Here is a 15,058-nt window from a genome sequence, read left to right on the forward strand (position 1 = left end):
AGGGAAACATACAATTAATTGCCAGAAGTCGTAAAGGACACGGTCAGATATCTCAGGGATGGTTTCACTCACAAGGCAGGTCAACTGTCAGCCACTGCCTCAAGAAGGTGGGTTATGATTCACATGTGAGCAGGGCGGGGGACTTGGAGTAAAGGCCGCCCACAATGATTACACACACAAATCCGCCAGAGGAATATCAAGGCAAGATGATGACTGACTTTACAAAGGGGCAGAACAAACTTCATGTGTTGTGGTTCCAGCACTTTTAAGACTACACACTACTGTCCTGTACTGTGTATAATTTAAGTTTATTTTCTGTTAGTGTATCTCACAAATGTCTAAATATTTTGACCATGCAGTTTTACACAGTATTGAAGGAACTATTTTATCGTGATTGCACCGACTTGTTCACAGACATTTGCGGGGTCGCTGGAGCCTTTCCCAGCTGTCATAGGGAGAGAGGCAGGGTACACCCTGGACAGGTCGCCAGTCTGTTGCAGGGCCAACACACAGGGACAGAGAAAACCATTTGCACTCACTTTCACTCACATTAACACCTCTGGGCAGTTTAAAGTTTCCAATTGGCCTAAACCCACTGCATGTCTTTGGACTGTGGGAGTAAGTCTGGAGCGAACCCACACAAACACAGAGAGAACATGCAAACTCCAGAAAGACTAGTAATGCTTAATTTTTTAGGGCTGGCATGGTTTTCAGTTTTATTTATAGCCAAATATATAAGTATATGGGTCCCACCACTTTAATATTGAAAATCATGCCAGCACTAAAAAAACATTAAGTTGTGCTTAGATAAATAATTTTTTGATTTTGTGTATGATTAATTATATAACTGAAAGCATTTTCTGTTAAATGTTATTATTTTTAATGATGCAGTTATTAGATGTGATACTGAAAAATGTGACATTGGGTTATAGGGTAAAATGAAGTAAGCTAACCAACACTAGGAAAGTCAAGCAGCTTCTTTCGTTTGGACTTTGTTGAGAGTTTAATTACCATCTGTCTCTGTTCGTTTTTTCAAACGCAGACTTGACTCTTAACCCTTCCCTTCATCATTCATTGTTCATATGAAGATATTTTACTTTCACTTTCGTTGGTAACCCTAAAGGGTGCTTTTACCCCAGATTTAAGTGACGTTTACTGTCAGAGTAAATTCCTATTGGCTCAGATGGAGCCCAGTGGTGACGCACGTGCTAGTTTTTCTCGTTTTCTTCTATTTTATCTTTGATGCTTGAGCTGGAAGCATGGAGGCGCTTTTTCTAGACAAGCGAACACACAAAGTCTATTAAAGGTTTGAATGTATATGGTCACAATGTGAATGTTTATGGTCACAATGAAGTCCTTAATCTTCGTTTTTCTCCTGGGAATACAGGGGGCAGCGGCAGGTCAGTCTGGCTTTTATATTTTTGTCTTTTTAAGTCAGATTTATGGAATTTGAAAGACAAATGGACGGACTGTTTGCTCCCCTGAAAGTTCCTGTACGCTAAACATTTAGTTGTAATGGATCCTAGTAGAAAATGTCAATGTTTAGACACAGTCGATTATATGGTAATTAAATCGTCTGTTTATCTCTTCAATACCTAATAATAAACATTAAAGTTTATATGAAGGCAATGATTAAAACAAGGCGACTTATGTCCCAAACTATTTGATGATTTCCGGGTTTGTGACTCTGCTGTGTCTCCAACTAGTCCAACAAATAAAACATCAGTGAGGTGGTCTGATGATAATCTGGTGACAATAATTAAAATGTTTTAAAAACTAAGTACTATTTTAATTTTCACGAGAGTTTAAAACATTTTCACACAACAGCTGCTCATTAAAGTTAACTAAAGTTCATTTAAGTATCTTTATAAATATTATTTTTATTTTACTATTATTTAAAAATGATTTGTTCAGTATATGAAGAGCCACATGTCATTTGATGTAGTCTATTAAAAGTTAAAAGACTCCTGCTTTGTATTGTCTTAAGGATTATTCACCAGTGTTATGCTTGTGAATACTTCCTGTTTGACAAACATGCGCACACATATCGTAACTAACGAGTAGTTACACCCGGATATGAAGTTCACTGTTTTTCTGGTGTTTGCTTAATCAACAGCGCAAACTTTTGTTGTGACGTGCATAAATAAAATAAAATAGAATTCAATTAAACTGAATTGAGATGCAAATTAAATCATTATTACTTTAGTTTTAAACTAACAAATATTTTTGACTTTTGATAACTGAAAACTCAACTGAAAACCTGATTACAGAATAAAAGATAAAATAACAATTGCTTAGATAATATTCCCCAAATAATAGTTACCATTAGCTTTGGTTTTATTGATAATATAATTGATCTAAGATATTGGAATTAAAACTTTCTGTAACAATTTAAGCTTAAAAATCAATAAAAATAATATAAACAGAGAAGAAGCATCGCTATGCTTCAATCAATCCATATAATTTGAAATATCAAAAATTGAAATACAAAAGAAAACAACTCACTTCAGAAGTCATGCTGTGTAAAAAAAGCAAAAACAGATTAAAAATAATATGTATTTTGTTTAACAATGAAAACAAAATAAAAATATAGTTAAATTAAAACCTATAATGAGTTCAAACAATCAATCATGAAAACTGAATTAAACCAAACTGAAGGATAAACACCAGTTTTAAAACTTTCTGTGAATAATCAGGTTCAAACTAGAATTTGAAGTTTTGAAGAAAAGAGGATCAGAAAAATGACATTAACCACTGAATATCTATTCATAAATCTATTTTGTGTTTATTGAAGGGACAGCAGGATTATTACAGGATGTCTTTAATGTGCTGAAGTTTTTCATATTGTGTTATTTAAAAATATAATAAATTATAAGTCTGTGTTCCTGAGATCTCACAACATTAACTGTTTCTTACAGTGACCCACTCTATGAAGTATTTCTACACTGCGTCCTCTCAAGTCCCAAACTTCCCAGAGTTTGTGACTGTTGGGATGGTTGATGATGTTCAGATTGATTATTATGACAGCAACATGGAGAAAGCTGTGCCCAAACAGGACTGGATTGCCAAGAACACAGATCAGCAATACTGGGAGAGTCAGACTCAGATCGCTGTGGATCAGCAGCAGACGTTCAAAGTCAACATTGAGATTTTAAAGCCTCGCTTCAACCAAAACTGGAGGTTTGTTCATGTTTCATTTTTTACTGATATTTGCTGTTAATGTTTTCAGTGTGTTTTGTTTTCAGTAGTAAACAGGTTTGCACACATTAAATGTTTCATTCAGATTACTGATTAAATTTATTAACATAATAATTCATAATAAATGTAGAACTACAGTCTGTGAAGCTTTAATTTAATTCAAACAGCTTTAATGATCATGTTTGTATGAACTGGCATAATTTAACTGTTTAGTTGATCAAAATAATCAAATAATAAAAATAAATTCATGATATTTGAAGTTTTCTGTTTATATTTAGGATTTTTTGCCTCTGAAACCTTGATGGTTGTTTTTGCTACAATTTCTCAATGAACTAATTAATCAGAAAATAACCTCCTGCAAGATCTAAATAATCAGTCTGAGATTTATTTGTTTTACAATTATTGTGAACTAATATTTGATAAAACAACCCTGGACTGAAACTCTCCTTCAGTGGAAGCTTCTAGAAAGACCTGAGGACAGTCTGGTGTGTAGTTTTCCCGCAGTTTTTAGAGGCTGCAGAGTTTCAGAGGATGGAAACTTAAACCCAGGATCAGGATCTGAGTTTGCTGCTCAAGATTCATCTTAGTGAGGAAAAAAATATGTCAGACACCATCAACAGCATCTTAGGATGAAATAATTTATCTGAGATGTTGAATGTGCTGTGACGTCACAGTTTTGACAGCATTTTTTTTTCAGATTCCATTAAACACATAATAATAATAATAATAATAATAATAATGTTATATTTAATACAAAAAGTAGAATCAAACAGGGTTGACTTTGTAACAGGCTGAAAGTAGAGACAGCTCAATGACCCGTTCACTGTCCACGGCCTCTTTATGAATGAATTTAAATAAATACATCAACCATTGTGAAAATGAAGCAGACATTCAGCCCGTTTTCATGAGGAAATGTTTTCAGGATTATCTTTCATTAGCAGAGGTTCCATAAATAAATCGGGGGACAAACTTAAAGCTTCTCTGTGGAAAACACCAAAGTGTCCCAGCATGGAGTCAAATTCAAAGTCTCAATAATTGTTTCAGTCCTCTGCTCTTAGTAAATGTAATAAAAATGACAACGTGGTTGTAAAGTCTTAGAGGAACCTTTTTCACCTTTTTGTCAGGTCACAGCACAAGAAACTAACTGATTTATCAAAAATTATTTCTTGCATAGTCATCAATCATGACATGAAACATTTGCTGGAGCCTGAAATACTGTAAGTAGAACTCCAGATTAGATTAACATCACATGATCATATTAAACAGAGACACCTCTAGAAAAACCTCAGGAGAGTCTGGTGTTTAGTTTCTCACAGGGAGGATTTTGTTGGACTGATAACGGCTGCAGAGTTTCAGAGGATGGAAAGGTAAATCTAGAATCAGGATCTGTGTCGGCTGCTCAGGACTCCAGCTTAGTGTGTTTGTCTGATCCTGCAGCTCACAGGAAGTTGCTCCACCCTACAACAGCAGAGATAAACTGTGCAGTGATATCTCTGCAGGCAGGACGTAGATGTGCTAACGGGAGAAAATGAATTCTGTTTTTTCCCAGTGTCTTTTTCTAAAATCTACATTGTTAATGATGATTGGTTTTAAAAATCTTCCACTGAGACAAAAGCAGCCATAAATGTAGATCCTCTATATGTTGATCACGTCTCTGTGTCAGTGTAAGACTTTAGTGCAGTCTCTCTCTGGTTCACTGCAGTCTTTGTCTCTGTGTTTCTGTCAGGTGTTCACATTGTCCAGCAGATGTACGGCTGTGAATGGGATGAAGAAACAGATAAAGTGAATGGATATATGCAGTTTGGCTATGATGGAGAGGACTTCATAAGCTTTGAACTGAAGACAGCGACGTGGGTCGCTCCTGTACATGAGGGCTGTCATCACCAAACAGAAGTTGAATCATAACTGGGCTCTGACTGCTCAGGCAACGAACTACCTCACCCAGGAGTGTCCTGAGTGGCTGAAGAAGTATGTGAACTATGGGAGGAGCTCTCTGATGAAAACAGGTAAAATCACATGACCAGAATTAGATTGTTAACCAAAAGTCATATGTCTCAGTTTATTACTTAATATGACATTAAATTAACCTTTTCATGCATGAATTATGAAAACCTCAATCAGGGCTTTTTTTTTCTTGAGCATTTTTATTCATCTTAAGGCATGAAAAAAAGATTTTTGAACTTCATTTTTTTAAACATGTACTTTTCATTTTCAAAGAGTATTTTTACATGTCCACTTAGTTGTACAACAAACATTTTGACTTATGAATTTGACAAATGAATAATTAATATACACTCTGTAAAAACTATAACATAACAAAAATATATTTTTAAAATATATTTTATAACAGTATAACAATATATGTACAACTATAACAACTATAACCCTGCCTATGGAGTGACACATCAGTGCCCAATTTAGTGGTTTATGTGCAAGTTTACCATCAACACTGACACAAATACAAGAAAACAGCCTTTCATTAGTGTGCACTGTAGTGACCCCTATGTGTGAAAGGGTTAATATACGTGCACTTCGCGTGACACATTTTTAAAATTTAATTTTTAATTTTACATCAAATCAAAAGAAATTGGTATGGTTTAAATAATAATAATAATAATAATAAATAATAATAATAATAATAATCTTTTTGCTCCTGGTCGTCATAGCAGATCCACTGTTTTAGCTCTGATACACTCATTTCTAATCCTGTCAATCCTTCTCACTCCTTATGATAATTTTAATATCATCAGTTCTGTCTCCTGTATTTGTCTCAGTGCCACCATCCTCAGATATTAAATCACAGCAGGTCTCACTGCCATCTTGTAAACTTTCCTTTCCACTCTGTCTCTTCTGCACTATGCACCTCTCCAGCTCAAATAAAAGTAATAGTAATAATACAGAAAGAATAAACTGTTTGTCTTTACTCCACAGTTGTCCCCAAAGTGTCTCTCCTCCAGAAGTCTTCCTCCTCCTCAGTCACCTGCCACGCTACAGGTTTCTATCCTAACAGAGCCGAGATGGTCTGGAAAAAAGATGGAGTGGAGTTTCATGAGGGTGTGAACAAAGGAGAGATTCTCACCAACAATGACGGGACCTTCCAGATGAGTGTTGACCTGGATGTCTCATCAGTCAAACCTGGAAGACTGGCACAGATACAGATGTGTGTTTCAGCTCTCTGGTGTGAACAAGGACATCATCACCAAACTGGACAATCAGAGCTCAAGACCAATGAAGGTGAGTCTGGAATCAGGATCAGATGAGTGATAAACGTGGGAAACACACACTTAAATTACTGCAATAGCCCTGTAGCCTCAATGTGTATGTCACTCATGTTGGATGAGAAAGTTTGTTTGCTTAGATATTCTTTCTGTCAGCTTCTGTCAGAATAATTTTAAGACCTAAATCAGTTTAGACCAAGTTGTGTTTTTCCACCACATTTTTTCCTTGATGAACATTGATGAATATAAACATGTTCATGTGTGGCCACTGATTATCTGAAAGTTTTAGAAGATTAAATAGTAAATGGGGGGAAAATGTATATTTTGAAACATTGCAATGTATTGGCCAATAAATGTAAATTTAATGGCAGAACTTTTATTGCTGGAATGAAAACAAATATTAGTGAGACAAAAATGTAGTGACCATAAACAAAGCTGTTGTACATGATTGTTATCTGATTGGAAACTTTTGTTCTCACCTTTTGTTTGTTTCTGTGATCCACAGGAATCTCCCTGATCATCCCTGTTGTTGTTGCTGTGAACGTTCTTGCTGTCATCGCTGTGATCGCATTCATTATTTACAAGAAGCTGACAGGTGAGAAACAAACTTCCTGGATTTTTCTTGTATAATGCAACAACAATGGTGACATAGTGCAAACAATAATAATGATAGTAAGAGTAATATGACTTAATTGAAGTCATTATTAACAGTTTTCAAAAGAAAACAAACAATGCACACAGATTAAACAGGTAACAACCAAAAGCAGTGTAAGCTGAGTCTTCAGGTTAATATTAAAGTATTTTAACACTTTCTCTGCCAGCAGGATGATCAGACTCTTTTTAAATCCTCAATATATTCATTAATCATGCTTGTTGTGTTTCATAACTTGCCCCTTCATTTCTCTGCATTATCCCACTTGTAGATTTTTGTCCAGTTACTTCATTTTTTTCTTGTCTGTTATTTACTTTTTTCTGCATCATTTTTCTTTCTGTCTTTGTGGGGTTTTTTTTTGTTTTTGTTTTGTTTTTTTACACCTGAACTACAGTTTGGTTGTCAAGGAACAAAATAACCACCAACTCAGTTATTGAAACCCAAACATTGTTTCTCTTTTCTTAACCATCAAACTCTGCCAAACAAACACATCCTAATGTACACCTTTACCTACATTAGAAATGTGTACGTTCTCTACCTTCAGTCGCTTTACTTATAAATTTAACATGAGCACATTTTGGGTGTAAGGTCACAACTATGGCTCAAAATGTGGTCATAAATATTTTGTACTTGTAAATCAGTTTGTACTTGTAAATCAGGATTTGTATGTGTAAAAAGAATTTGTGTGTGTAAAAATATTTGTATGTGTAAAAAAGATTTGTGTGTGCGTAAAAAAGATTTGTATGTGTAAAAATAATTTGTGTGTGTGTAAAAAATATTTTGTATGTGTAAAAAAGATTTGTGTGTGCGTAAAAAAGATTTGTATGTGTAAAAATAATTTGTGTGTGTGTAAAAAATATTTGTATGTGTAAAAAAAGATTTGTGTGTGCGTAAAAAAGATTTGTGTGTGGACTTAGCCAAAAACCCCCTGCAAGTTACACGTACGAATTTGACCCTATTTTTCTTCCTTTCATCTGATTGGTCAATGTCATGTCAATCACAAATGTAATAATCCAATCAGAGGACAGATGGGTTTGGCTGTCGGAGGGGCACTTTTTTGAACTGCAGGTCCTTGAAGGGTCATACAGTTTGAAGCTGGAGGATCTCTATATAAATATCCGATAGCAGCTAGGTCGCTAATTTTCAGCAGCTGTTGAAAGGATAAAGTTGTGGTATGTCAGTGGTTAGAAATACCATCATTACTTTAGGATTAGTTTAACACAAAGTCAGGACTGACCCGGGACCATTGCTGTGAGTCACAGTGCGCAGCATAAAAGTCCTTTCACATCAGACGCAGGATGTGCTGCTAATGCCTAACTGCTAACTAAAAGCAAAGGATCCAGAATTTGTTGAGCTGGCTGCTGAGCTCTGTGGGTTTTTGCAGCAGCTCTACCTGTACTAGAGCACCTGCTCCTTGTCGTTTCTATCTCTGACTTTATGTCCTCTACAAGAGTTTGGGGGTTTTTTTTTGCTAGTTCTTCAAATGTTCAATAAAAACATGTATGCTAATTCATAACGAAGAAAGCTTTGTAATGAAGACTGTCATTTCCAAAACACTGCCCCCCCCCCCGCGGTCCGCAGCGCTGTTGAAAAGGCTGTGGAAGTCCCTGTATTAAGCACATAGACCTGTGACACAAAAATCACCAAACTCAGACCACAGACTGTTTCCTTCGTGGTGATGAAGAAAAACGCTGGGTTGGCATGTAAAAGGGCATTTATTCCCTTCAAAGACTGCAGTTCAAAAAAAGCGCCCCTCCGACAGCCAAACCCATCTGTTCTCTGATTGGATTGTTACATTTGTGATTGACATGACATTGAACCAATCAGATGAAAGGAAGAAAAATAGGGTCAAAATTCGTACGTGTAACTTGCAGGGGGTTTTTGGCTAAGTCCACACACAAATCTTTTTTACGCACACACAAATCTTTTTTACACATACAAATCTTTTTTACGCACACACAAATCATTTTTACGCACACACAAATCTTTTTTACACATACAAATCTTTTTTACACACACACAAATTCTTTTTACACATACAAATCCTGATTTACAAGTACAAAATATTTATGACCACATTTTGAGCCCATACACAACATGTCTATAAACACATTAGTGAGTAAGCCCAGTGTCTATGTTTTAATTTTTGCTAATTAAATTAATGCTTTTGTCCAGATTACAAAATGAAAATATGAAATTATGTTTCATGCCTTGTATAATACATGAAAAAAAATTGTATTAACATTTATAACAAATTACTAACATGATGTACTTTTCCTTTTTATTTCAGAGAAACGTCCCCCATCTCGTAAGTTAAACTTTGTCACTTTTCTCTAATCTCTTGTCCACACTAAATTAAAAGGGTTTCTGTACTTTAATCTAAACAGTCTTTCAGGGCTGTTTCCTATGGAACGCCCAGGACTGCCATAATGAATTACTTAAAATACACCATTAAATAATTAATTAAATGTGTCAATAATTAATTAAAATTGGAATTAATTAATTAAATAAATAGTTATGACACATGTAATTAATTAATTATTGACACATTTTAATTAATTATTTATGTATTTAACATTTTAATTAATTATTGACACATTTAATTAATTATTTAATGATATATTATTTCATTTTGGCAGTCCTGGCGCCTGGCTCTCACCATGAATTAATTTTATCTGTCAGACTCACCCATCAAACTCAGGGGGCGGGGTTAACGGCAGATCGACTCGAAACCATTGCTTTGGCCTGGTGGCCATTGTTTATAGCCCACAACAACCGGCAGAACTGAACTTTGAAAAACCTGTTTGTGTTGTCACCAAAATACAGTTTTAATATTTTTTTAGCGAGAATGTAGTGGTTTAATCTTCATATGTCTGGTCGGTTTGTCAAGATACAGCCTCTTTGCAAAAGTGCTTCGATGATTTCGGAGATGTCTGCCCAGTCTCACGGCAAAGCGTGGGATAGACCCGCTCGCCTCGCAAGCAATCGAGCTGTTGTTACCGCCGACAAAGCGCAGGCCCCGGTACACAGCTGTAATAACCCCCGCTGACACTGACTTCTTTTACTGAGGTTATTTATCGGGGTTTTATTTCCTGATGTTCTTATGTGTCCTACGTGTTTCAGTCGCCAATTCTGAATTATAACTAACATTAAAAACATGTTTAAGGAGGAGAGAGAGCAAATAAATTCGATTAACAGCTGATCTTTGGGTTTTTGTTCAGTAATCAGCGTGACCTGCGTATAAACGCATAAAAGAGATAACGTTGTGTTTCTGTGTTGTAGTAGCTGCTGGCTTTAACTGTACAAAGGTTGTTCGACACTATGATACACATACAGACTTCATGATGTTCGGCTAATATTTTTATTGTGAATATTAATCATGAGGGTAAACGGCCCTGTACACCACGGAGCAAGATCAGCATATCCACGATATCTTCAGCTCTCTGAGTTAACCCAGAGTTTCACAGCTGACTATCTAACTGTCATCTACGAATAATTCACGGGTCATATCAATATGATTTTACAGAAAAGCATCCTTATTACTGCCAACTATTCCAGAGACGTAGAAATCTACAGCATAAAGAACACAAAAATATAGCAGTCTAACGCAACACTGTAACAGAGATGAACCGTCAGTTTGTCGCAGATCAAAGTGGAATGAAAGTGATTGGTTGAACAGGTGTTCATGATCTGTGTTATCTGCATTTTCATCAGTGTAAGAGACTCAGCAGCAGATTAGAATAACAGTTATATATTTAATAAATCACCAAATGAATACACGCAAGAAATGAGCAAACCTGTTCCGACAATTTGAGTTTGTATTCCCTCAGCTGCAGACTTGCTGCTGTTTAAATGTTTGAGATGAAGATTAGTATTAAAAGCAAACGTCAAACAGACTCAGTCTGCGTTCACATTTGATATGACGCCAGCACGAATAGTGGCTGTGTCCTGTTTTAAGATCATACATGTAAAATTGTTGTCCAGCCAGAGTTAACTGAAGTTAACTTGGATAAATTATAGTTAAGGAGTATCACAGATAACACCCACATGAGGCTGTGTGACTGTTCACCACTACACTGAAATCAGTAGGCTATTACTGAAATACACGTGCTATTTCATATAAATAGGGAGGTCCTACTAACATGTTTAGTTTTAAAGGACACCTTCCTGCCTTTCGTCTCATTCATGAGCAGTATTAGTTTTCTTCTAACATCCAGAAGACTGCACGATGTGTTTCATAATTTGTAACAAGCCTTTGACAGTTAAACATAACATGACCGAAAAGCAAAAAAGAAAAAAGAAAAAAAGAGAGATAAAAAACTCACACAAATTATATGTTAACCTCATTTATTTTTAGTTAAGTAAACTCTAAAAATTCTAGCAGATAGCTGGTGCTTAGAATACAGTTGAATAACTATTAAAAACAGATGATATAATATTTCTGTCCAGGTTGCAGTCTGCATGATGAACATGCTGTTGCAAACTCTGCTCCTCTCGGTGGAAATGCGCCTTCTCTTTCCTCTTTGTATAAAAACATTTTAAAAGTCAGTTTAATCTCAAAATTCACTGTTAAATCTAAAACACACCAGATAAAGAAAAAGCGAATAGTTCAGTCTAACACATGTGCCAGTGAACCATTAAACGTCTGTAAAATTCTGCAGTTATGAAACGTAACTTTTAACCTCAGCCAAAACCGATTTGCTCAGTTGTAAATAAAACAGCGAAGTAAACGTGACCCGACAGACAAAACCTGAGTGAATTAAGTCCAGCGTTTAACCACTGAGAGCTAAAACTCAGGTGAGGTTTCAAAGCTGTGTGCGGTGATTGGACATCAGCCGCTGATAAAGTGGCTTCACCTATAAAGTGCTCTGTAAGGAAACAAGCTCCAGCAGCTCTGCGCTCGGGAGAAATACTATATTTACTTATCTTATGCAGAAAAATGCACTGACATTGCGTCATATCGAGCACCGGCTGCCCAGTTAAACTGGGACTATCACCAGGTAACGTAGGCGTTGTTTCTTGAATTAGCAGCAGGTGTTAAACAGCTGACAGGTGAGGAGGAGGAATGTATGCAGGTAAACTGACGGTCTGTTGAGCTGATCGCTGGTGTCGTGAGAGACATGTCAGCTCGTTCTTTATGTTACAGAAGCACAGACACACAAGACCAGGTGGAAAGAGACGAGCTGCCTCAAGTCTACAGAAGCAACGATTATCTAGGATGACCTGTTTTGACTTACTTTGCACGGCAACCAATCAAATGTTAGAGAAGCTGCATGGGCAGCGTTAACCCGCCCCCTGAGTTTGATGAGTGAGGCTGACAGATAAAATTAATTCATGATGAGAGCCAGGCGCCAGGACTGCCAAAATGAAATAAATAAATATATCATATATAATTAATTAAATGTGTCAATAATTAATTAAAATGTGAATTACATAAATAATTAATTAAAAGTTGTCAATAATTAATTAATTACACGTGTCATAACTATTTATTTAATTAATTAATTCCAATTTTAATTAATTATTGACACATTTCATTAATTATTTAATGGTGTATTTAAGTAATTCATTATGCAGTCCTGGCATTCCATAGTTTCTGTTGTGTTCGATTGTTGTAAAAGTAACAGATGAGAGCAGGATGTGGACTAACCTTGTGTTTCTGACCTACAGCTGTAGGGAGCCAGGAGCAAATGCTTCCTCAAGCCTAAACCACAAACAGCTCTGCACACAGTGAGTTGCTTCATATTTGTGTCTCATGTTTTAGCTTTCTTTTAAAACTTATGTAAAATAGTGCTGTAGTAAAACCCCTGTTTAAATATATCCAAAAAAAAGTGCTTTAGTACAATTTTAAATCATATAAGAGAAAGATGCTTTCAAAATAACGTTTCATGAAATGATTTAACAAAATTAAAACAAATGTGTTAATTCCCTTAAAAACATATGAAGTAAATACTCGATTGAATCAGAATTTTAGATCTTAATGAAACTGGTAAATAGGTTATTTGTGGATTTGATTAATCCTAACATTTATTTTGTTTCTTTTTTATCTCTACAGAGAACCTGAGAGAAGACGTTGTCAAGCTCGTTCTTCTCCATAAAATGGAATTCATTGAATTCGTTGATTGTTCACATCATAAAATCTGTTAAAAAGATCTAAAATCTAAAATATAGTTGCCGATGCTTATTAGTCAAGATTTAATGAAAATGAGTTGGCAAACATTACATCATTACATATACATCATAATAGTGACATTAAATTATTCTGAATATGTTGTTTTCAGTTAAAAAAAAGGCAATTTTTTAAAAAAAGGATCTGATTCTGTTTTAAATGTTTCAGTATTTCATACACATTAAAACAATTTCATCCTTGGATGAGGTATTTTGGTTTTGTGAGGTAAAGAGTTTAACTTTATTTTTTGAGCTACTTTTACAACAGAGGAGACCGGCCTCTGCGATTGCTGCGCCTAAACTTTGAAACAGTCTGCCTCTTGAAATTAGGTTCTCTCCAACACTTGACATTTTTAAAACCAGCTTGAATACACATTTTTACTCTTTAGCTTTTAATTGTAACTGAGTTTTGTTTTGTTCTTTGTCTTTGTTTGAGCTGCTTTTTTTAGTCTGTACAGCACTTTGGTCAACCTGTGTTGTTTTTAAATGTGGTTATAAATAAAAATGATTAAACAGAAAAAACACTCACCTCTAAGCTTTCATCCATGGTGATAACAATCCAACTTTGGGACTAGCGAGTAAATGTCAGAATGAAAAGCATGATGATAAGTTGTTTGTTTCAGCGCCTGCCAATAAATAGTCATCGGTAATATTCCCCCGTCCCCAAGGGAGGAGGAGCAGCAGCAGGATGCAGGCAAACTTTCCAAAAAGGTTCGTTATAAATCAAACTTGTGTACTTGTGGTAAAGGTCGTCATCTGTGAAAGGCTGCACAAAAACCTTTTGGTTTTACCTGCTACATTTAAAAAAAAAAATCCACGGTATGGGGTCTGTGGTTCGGCTGCCCTTCTTTCACTGAATTAATGTCAGCTTTTGGGCAGCTGATGTTCCTTAGGTCTAGTTTGCCATTTTGTATTTCAGGCTGACTTTCCATCTTTAATAGCCGGTGACTGAACCTTGGTCCTTTAACACGGATACTTTGTTATCAGGGCCACGGCTACATTATCAAATTCTACGCTGGAAGGACACATTTTGTATTTGACCATTTCTGACACTCTGCAATATAACAAATTTGAGTTTGGTACTTGATGCAGAAGAGTACCATTGTTAAGAAAGGCTTGGTTTCCTTGTTCTAACTGCTCCTCATAACTAAACTCGAGTATTTGGAATTTTAGGTGTCAAGGTTGTGATCTCAGTGAAGAATCTGAAGAAGGAGATACACAGAGACAACATGAGTAGAGGGCGTTGCTTGAAGAAATAAGGCTGGGTCTCAGTGGGTATATTACTTCAGAAAATAAAAATACAATTAAAGGATATATCTTTAAAAATGGTGTTTTGGGGATGTTACAGTGAAATAAATAAAAAAAAACTCGCATATTGTCCAGCTCAAAACAGAATATGTAGCCTTTAATAAATCACAAACATTAAGAATTACAGCGTCTTAAACATCTACAGTGAGGCCAAAAAAAAGTAGAAAAACTGATTTCATCACACTAGTTGAGCAATGAAAAATCATGCGGGCCACTCAACTAATCTTAAAGGCTCATAAAAGAAAAAGTTTATGACAAAGTTAAATGTATTGAGTCTGTCAAAACTAAAAACAAAACTACGATAAAATAAAAAAGGAAACACAAATTGTCCTCGTTTTTCCTGAAAATGGTGACATTTATTGACCAACAGTGAAAATGGTTATCAAGAGCCCCATACTCACCGCCTTTGTCTTAAATAATAATGATAATGAGTGGAAACACGGATTTGTAAAATCAGAGTTCAACACTTTGTCTGTACAAACCAGAAGGCAGGCAAACAAACTACTGCAATCAT

At 35.6% G+C, this 15,058-nt stretch overlaps 1 pseudogene; it reads left to right on the plus strand.

The window, feature by feature from the left end:
• The first annotated feature begins 1,251 nt into the window (after positions 1-1,251).
• Positions 1,252-13,167, plus strand: LOC134623715 (class I histocompatibility antigen, F10 alpha chain-like; annotated as a pseudogene).
• Positions 13,168-15,058: the final 1,891 nt, after the last annotated feature.

The sequence above is a fragment of the Pelmatolapia mariae genome, unplaced genomic scaffold, assembly GCF_036321145.2.
Source record: "Pelmatolapia mariae isolate MD_Pm_ZW unplaced genomic scaffold, Pm_UMD_F_2 NODE_ptg000852l+_length_29029_cov_1, whole genome shotgun sequence".
Classification (NCBI taxonomy): Eukaryota; Metazoa; Chordata; class Actinopteri; order Cichliformes; family Cichlidae; genus Pelmatolapia; species Pelmatolapia mariae.